A 7,938-nucleotide genomic window follows, 5' to 3' on the forward strand; every position below is an offset into this window, starting at 1 on the left:
CGCAGAGGCAGCAGAGATGGCTCCTATCCCCACGTGAGTCCCATCCCTTAACGCAGAGCCCCTGGCACCAGTGCAGAGTGGGGTGTGCCAGGGCTGGACTGGCCCTGTGGAGGCAGGTGAGACAAAGCACGAAGCGCTGCAGCAGGCCAAGGAGACCCACTTGCCTGAGTTCCTGCAGTTGAGCCATCTGGGTTGTGGTGCTGCCCACCAGCATCTCTGGACCCGGCTGGAAGGACACAGCCAGGGCAGGGCTACGCCATGGTATGCACCGCTGTAAATGGAGGCAGAGGGGAAAGGTGCTGGCACAGCAGCCCCAGGGAGAGCCGGCGCCACACTGACCCTCCTGTGGTGGTTGCACTGAGCAGGGATGGTGCGGACCAGCCATATCACGCTGCCCGCACCGGCGCTGGGGTGCAGATCCTGCCTGGGGCTCACAGACCCATGTCCCTCCCCACGCCAGCAGTGCAAACACAGCAGGGAGGGCAGAGCAGCATGCCAGTGCTGGCAGGTGCTGCGCCCAGGGCCCTGCTCACCACGGGACCAGTCTCTCCAATGGGTCTCTGTGCACCCGGCTCCATCCCTGAGTGCCCACTCCAGCTTGTCCCGTACCCCCGGGCCAGGCCAGCACCTTTTCCTTGCAAGGGCTTCTCTGTCCCAGCCATGCTCCAGGCTCGCTGCCTGTCCCAAGGGAAAGGTCGCAACAGGCGCTGGCTCCGTCTGTCCTGTGATGTCACTGCGAGCGCGGCTGCGCAGGCTTGGATCTGCCCAGGCAATGCTGTTTGTGTTTGCAGATTCAGGATTGCACCTGGCTCTGGTGCCAAGAGGTGGGGACCGTGGGTGGGACGGCCATGGAGCACTTCTCCTGCCTCTGGGAAGGGCCATCCTGAGCCACGCAGAGTCGAGACTCAGGAGGGTCTCTGTCTGGTGGGGGGACTACTTTGAGGGAGAGCGAGGGGCCTGTCTTTCTGGCTGAGAGTGGGGGGGAGTTGCTCTGTCCTGGGCTGCGGGCTGTGGGATGGGAGCAGGGGGCTCCCCTGCCTTGCAGGGCTGTCTCCTCCATCCCACAGCCTCATGCTGGGTGCACGCACCTGCACATGCTGGTGCTGGGCTGCCCTGTGCCTGGTGCCACATGCAAAACACACGACAGGACTGGCAGCACCTCACCACCAGTTCTGCCCACCCCGGTCCTGGGGCCGTGCCGTCTTGCAGGGCTAGGAAAGCCGCTCCTGGCCCCACAGCCCTTTCCCAGCAGGAAGATGCTGGGTTAGATGGCACAGGCTGTGCTGCACTTGGGAGGAGCTGGTCTCAGCCTGGCCATGCCAGGGGCACAGGGTTGGGCAGCACCGGTTTTCTACGGTATCTGGAGAGCCCCAGGCAGATCCCCGCACGTCCCAGACCTGAGCCGGCCACCGGCACCAGAGCGCAGAGGGGAGTTGGGCACAGCCAGCCATAGCACTGCGGCAGCTTGAAACCTCAATTCCCAGTGGGCTGGGGGCCGGGGCAGGAACCCCCTGAGGCTGAGGTGCAGCCCTCTGCCCTTCATGGGCAGGGGAGGAGGCAGCGGCGTGTGCGCAGAGTAAGGACTCCTCTCCCTTTAGTCAGAAGGTGTCAGCTCCATGGAAACTTTTAGTAACCGACTGCCTACAAAGCCAGGGAGATTCCTGGCGGAGGTTCAGGCACTGGCACCTGCAGCCCTCCCTGGGGCCACAGTCTCTCCCTGACGCGGGCAGCTCTCCCTGGCAGCAGCAATTGCTGCTCTGCGCCTCTCGCTTCTGGCTGCGTCAGGAAATGTGTTGGCGCTGGCGTAAGCCATGGCTCTGGACGGCGCTGCACGCATGCACGCACAGCCCCTTTGCTCCCACCGGCACGGCGAGCCTGTGCACACCTCCCTGCCCGTGTGAGTCACAGCGGGAGGCTCTTTCTCGTGCACCCAGTGCATGGGCGAGCATTGCAGCTACGCCTGCCCTACATCCCATGGGACGACCCCGCATGTCTGCACCTGCAGGGCGCACCAACAGGCCAGCGTCGGCTGGGGAGGGAGAGGCTGCTGGGAGCTGTGGGGAGGGACTGGGAGAAGGGACAGGTTTTACTGGCGGAGTGGGGGACACGGTTTCAGGGAGAGGGTGGCGGAGGAGATGTCTGCCAGGGAGGGGCAGCAGAGCACTGGGGAGGGGCTAGGGCTGTGGGTGGGAGCTGGCAGGGCCAGGGGAGGTCTGTGGGGTGGTCTCTGGTGGGACAGGCTGAAGCTGGGGGTGTTGCAGGGGGAGGGAGAGCAGTAGAGAAGTTGGCTGGGGCAGTGATGGAAGGGTGACAGGGACAGCAGAGTAGCTGGGGCACTTTGACGGGCCCTGCTCTGAGTGGGGCTGGGGGGCGCAGCCCAGCACTCCTTCCCAGCCAGTGCTGCCTGCCCGGCTGCCACGGAGCAGGGGACACAGTGCCTGGGTCCCACTGATGGCTGGTGGCAGACAGCTCCTGCCTGCTGACCTGCCCCATTAGGTGCCTCGAGCGGGGCTGCTCCTCCGCTGCAGCTGTGGGATGGGGTTGCACCCTGCCCACAGGGGGTAATCCCACAGCACCGTGTACCCACCTCACTGGGTACTGTGGAATGGTGCTGCCAGTCCCCTGCATGCCCTGCCCCACTGCCTGCCCCTTTCTTGGTACCCGCTGCCCTGCCAAGCCCCGCTGTGCCCATCGAAGCCCCAAGGCAGCACGGGCTTTTTCCTGGGAGCCATCCCGCCCACATGGTCATCACCCCCTTTCCTGCTCCTGGGGATGCCAAGCCCCGCTGTGCCCATCAGAGCCCCGAGGCAGCACAGGCTTTTCCCTGGGTGCTGCCCTGCCTGGGCAGTCACCACCTCCTGTCCCGCTCCTGGGGCACGCCGGGATCAGGGACCAGCATCCTCCTGCTGTGCTCGGCCTTGAGGGCCGGCAGTGCCCAGCACACTGCAGCACTGCGGCTGTTGCCCTACACCCGCTGTCCCACCCCGGCACCTGGCTGCAGCCCAGCCAGACTGGCGGGCGCAGGCAATGCTGCATTCCTTGCATACCCGGGACCTGCGCAAGCGCCTCCATCTGCCGTGGCCCCCCCAGCACAGCCCCGCAACACCCAGCCAGGGCCTTCTGTGCCGGACCTCTCCTACCTGCCTGCGGTGGTCGCAGGACGGGCTCGCCTGGCAGGTGCCTGCAGTCCCGCTGCTTTGCCGCTGCTTCCTGCCTGGGACCAGAGCACGTTAAAAACCTTGCCCTTCCCCGCCCCTGGGGATGACACACAGGCCCAGCCCTGCCAGAAACACGAGGGCCAGCCCTCGCCACGGCTCCCTCCAGGTGCCCAGGTCCCCCCCTTGCAGGCACAGGAGCAGGGCAGGGCTGCAACCAGCCATGAGGGGTTCACCTGTCCCGAAACAGCCGCAGTGTGGGCAGGTGGCCCTGTCCTGGCAGGCAGCCATTTGCTTGGGCAGCGCCCTCCGCAAAGGAGGCGAGAGAAAGGGGGAGAGACCTCCATGGGGCCAATGTGCCTGCGCTGCTCTCGTCCTCAGCAGCCTCTCATCCTCCCCGTCGCCCCGTAACCACCTCCTATGCCAGCAGCCCTAGCAATGCCCCTGCACCTCGTCCTGGTGGTGGCTCCCGCCCAGCTCCTCTCCCACGGCAGCCCCTGCCACCTGAGCCTGCTGCGTGCCTGTTTCCCGTCGCATCGGCTGCGCCGCTGTGTCTATTTGGCCGGACCCCGGGCTGCAGCTGCAGGGCTGGCAGACCCCGGACTTCAGCTGCGGGCCTGACCCTGGCACCACGGCAGCTGGGGTTGAGAGAGGGACCCTTCCCTGCTATGCCCAACCTTGCCCACATCCCTGGATGTACATGTGGAGCCTGAATTGCCCAAACATGCCCAAGCAACACCGTTGCCACCTGAGTCACCCAAACACCCCTGCCTCTGTCACCCGCCCCACGCCCTCTCCCCGGACCCTGCACCCAGCCCCACACCCAGCTCCCCGCTCCACCCTCGAGCACCCCTCTCCTCTCCCTGGTGCCACGGGTGCTCGGTGGGCCCCAAAAGAGCAGCAGGCACCGCACATGGGGAAGGGGACATTTGGGCCCACCAGGCGCTGCGGGGTCGTGCTGCAGCCCCCTCCCGGTGCCAGCCCTGAGGGGCAATGTGCTGAGGAAGGGATGCACACTGCTTGGGCAAGATGTTTATGGTGCGTGGGAGTGTGTTGTCTGGAGAGCTGCCGGTATCCAGGCACAGGGCTGGCCGGGCGAGCCTGCGGCATGGCACAGTACGGCGGGCACATAGCCCTGGAGCCTGCTGTGGGTGCGGCTAACTGGCAGTGGCGGTGCACCCCACGTGGAGGGTCTTTCCCCTGGAATGGCACGGCCTAACATCCAGGCAGAAGCGCTCTCTGTGCCTGCTGCTTGGGCAGCACCAAGCCGGTGGTCCCGGGAGGGCAGAGGGACCCTCGGGAGGGTGTCACCCCAGAGCAGCCAGAGCTGTGGGGCCAAGAGAGGGGCTGGCCTGGACGATGCCCCAGACCTGTGGGACGATGTCCGAACAGGGACAGCATCAGTGGGGCCAGCAAGAGGGCAGGGACTGTGTCCACCCTGGCAGCTGCCACCATACCTGTCCCTGTTCCTGTGGCACATGGAGAGGAGGTTGCATCCAGAAACCAGACTGGGTTTCTGATGGCCACACAGGCGTTGTCAGCGGTTGTTACAGAGGTGTTGCTCCCAGGAGTTGCTGAGGAGCCTTAATCCAAAGGCAAACAAGGATGAGTGTTTGCCGCTGCTGCAGAGGGCTCGGCACCAGCATGCTGGAGCAATGCTGTCACCGCAGAGCTTCCCGCTGGCGAGGCTGCGGAGGCGCTGACCCACTCACCCTCCGGTGAGGTCTGGGCCAGCGGTGCCCCCCTGCAGCCTCCCTGGGGCCCTGCCAGCCTGCGCTGGGAGTGAGGATGGACCCAGGGACGCAGCAGGGCTGGGCACGGGCACAGCTGGCCAGTGACCAGGGAGCCTGGCACAGGTGGCCAAAGGGGCATCATCTCCCTGCCTTGCTGCAGGCACAGGCAGGAGGGGGACCTCGGACCCCTGCCCCAGGCATCGCAGCTGCTCACACAGGAACTGGTGCACTGTGCTGGGCCGTGCTGGGCCGTGCTGGGCTGTACTGGGCCATACTGGGCCAAGCTGGGCTGTGCTGGGTTATTCTGTGCTACGCGTGCCGACGCTGTTTTGCTTTTGCTTTCTTGGGCCTGCCGCCCAAAGGCAGAGGAAAGGGTCTGGTTACGTTAATTAGCAGTAATAAGTGGTTGCAATTCATGCGTATGCATTCAAACTAACCATATGTGGCTTAACCAAAGCATCTGAGCTACGTACAAAGACAAGGAGCGGACTGGCCTGGGCACCTCTCCCCTGCCCATGGGCAGCCACGGCTTGGGCTGGAGGTGGCTGCTGGCTCCCGGGAGCCTCGGTGACACCCCTGCTGTGCTGGCTGCCAAGCCAGTGGGGCCACAGAGCTGTTTGCTGCGGGGAAGGGGAAAGCCCAGAGGCGCAGGCATTGGGATGTGGTTGCTCGGTGTTGCAGGAGTCGTCCCACAGCGGAAAACCACATGTGGGAGGGTCAGTGGGGATGACCGACTGAGCTGGGTGTCACAGGGTGCATTGCCAGAGCCAGCCATGCCCAGTCACCGGTGAAGGCTGCGGGAAGGGTGCTGAGCCCAAGCGGGAGCGGCGGGGGCCTGGGTTGAGCTGGCAGAGCGCCGCAATGGGTACCAGACAGAGGGCTCACGACTGTCACTCTACACTGCCGTCACTCTACACTGCCGTCACTGCATGCTGCCATCACTGCACACTGCTCTCCCCACCGCAAAACGTGCTGCTGCCGGCCAGGCTCCCTTCCCACCAGGACATGCCATCCAACGCCTCCAGCACAGCCCCTGGCATGGGGCAGCCCACTGCACTCACCCACGCTGCCCGGCATCACCAGGCTGCACGTCCCCCCTGTGCCTTGTCTGTCTGTCCCAGCCACCAGCAGTCTGGGCCCACGGACACCCTGAGGTCTAGCCCCTGCCCCAGCTGGCCTGGCTGTGCCCCGGGCTACCAGCAAAGGGCACAGCCCCATGGCTCCAGGGGCTCTGGGGGACTGCGAGCACTGCTGGTGGCACTGGCGGAATGGCAGTGGCAGCACAAGGAGAACGGGCCAGCTTGGGCATGAGTCGCTGCGCTCCCGGTCCCTCTGGGCGTGTGCTGAGGAAGGGGTGAGGCGATGCAGGAGCGTAGCCCATCACTGGCTGGGACGAACCGCGCCAGGGCTCGGGCCAGATGCTGAGCTCAGCGCCGGGAGATGTCTGCTGGAGCTTTGCTGCCCGATACCTGCGCCCACATGCACAAACACTCTTGCACAGATGAGCGCAGGTGCTCACACAGGGGCACGGCTGTGCACACACATCTACTGTGCGAGTGGCTCTGCACACTCACACGCATGTGCTTGTATGCATGCTGGCCCCAGCCCGAGAGCAGACCAGGCATGCTGACACTGACCTGCGTGGCACCACAGCCTCCGGCCCCGCCAGCCTCCATCACCACCGTGCCATTGTCCCCAGCCCCGCACACGTCCCAACCCCGCACCTGGATGGTGGCTTTGCACAGGGCAGGATGGGGGGCCTGGAGAGCTCTGGGCTGTGGGCTCTCACCCCTCGCCCAGCAGCAGTGTACCCTGGGCACTGGGCAGGGGCTTTGTGCGGGATGTGGGTGCAAACCGCAGGCAGGAGAGCAAGGAGCAGAGCAGCAGGAGCTGGGGCTGTGTGCCCTGGGGCTGGAGGAGATGCACCAGCACAGGCTGGGGGTCGCTCAGCAGGCTGGGACCCTCGGGGTTCGCACCCCACTCTGCCCCCAGAGAGGGGACGGGAGGTGTCTGGGGGGGACATCTGGGAGCGCTTCCCTTTGCCAGCCCCCAGGCCTGGAGCATGGCCATTCACCCCCGCGGCACGGCCAGGCTCTGTTGGGCAGATGAAGCAACTGCCAGCGGCACGTGATGCCAGTCTGGGGCTGGGGTGGCTGTGTGGGGTGCAGGGTGGACCCGTCAGGCGGGGCAGGCCCCGCTCCCGGGGTTCCCACAGCTGGGGCAATTGCTGGGGCGGTTGGGCAACAGGGCGGCACCCGCCTCCCCCTCCCTGCGGTGGGGGCCAGCTGGCTCTGCGGGGGGCCTGCCAGTGGGAGGGCTGCTCTGTCCTCCGAGCAGAGCCCCACGCGACCCGGCGCCACCAGACGGCACAGCTGTGGGGGCTTGGGTCCAAGCGGTGCCCGTTTGGGGCTGAGCCTCCAGCCCTGCTCTTCTGCCACCACCTGCTCACTCGCTGCCCCAGGAGCTGCTCGCACAGCAAAGCAATGCGATTGCAGCTGTGTGGGGCTCCTCTCCCAGCACGGGGTGCGAGGCGAGGAGGCTCTCCCAGGGCATCCCCTCTCTGCACCATGTCTCCCTGAGGATGGTGCTGCCTCACTTGGACCCTGTGCCCCCACCCACGTTCTCTGGGTCTGTGTCTCTGCCCATCGTGTCACCCCCATCCCTGGGTCCAGCCCTGATGAAGCCACATTGCCAGTGTTTGCGTGGCTGTGCAAACACTTGGCAAATTGTTTGCGTGTGCACCCCGGCCACCCCGCGCCTGTTGTCTTTGCTTCCCAGGCCAGAGTCATTGCCCGGGGCTCTGGATGTGGCTGACACAGGCCGGTGGTGCTGGTGGTGCCGGGTGTGTTCCCCCAGCTGGGAGTGGTAGATGAGATTTCCATAGGCAGAGGAATGTGCAACGCAACTTGTGTCGGCGGTCCCAGCCCGTGCTGGCAGCACTGTGCAGACCATCCCAGGACGTGTTGGCAGATGCTCTGCTCCGTGGAGAGCAGTGGGGCTCGGCCCTGCTCTCAGGGGGCTGCCGGCAGTGCCAGCAGCACGGGGCCCCA

The sequence above is a fragment of the Nipponia nippon genome, unplaced genomic scaffold (assembly GCF_047370975.1).
Source record: "Nipponia nippon isolate SJK-2023a ecotype South Korea unplaced genomic scaffold, ASM4737097v1 scaffold_1, whole genome shotgun sequence".
Taxonomy (NCBI): Eukaryota; Metazoa; Chordata; class Aves; order Pelecaniformes; family Threskiornithidae; genus Nipponia; species Nipponia nippon.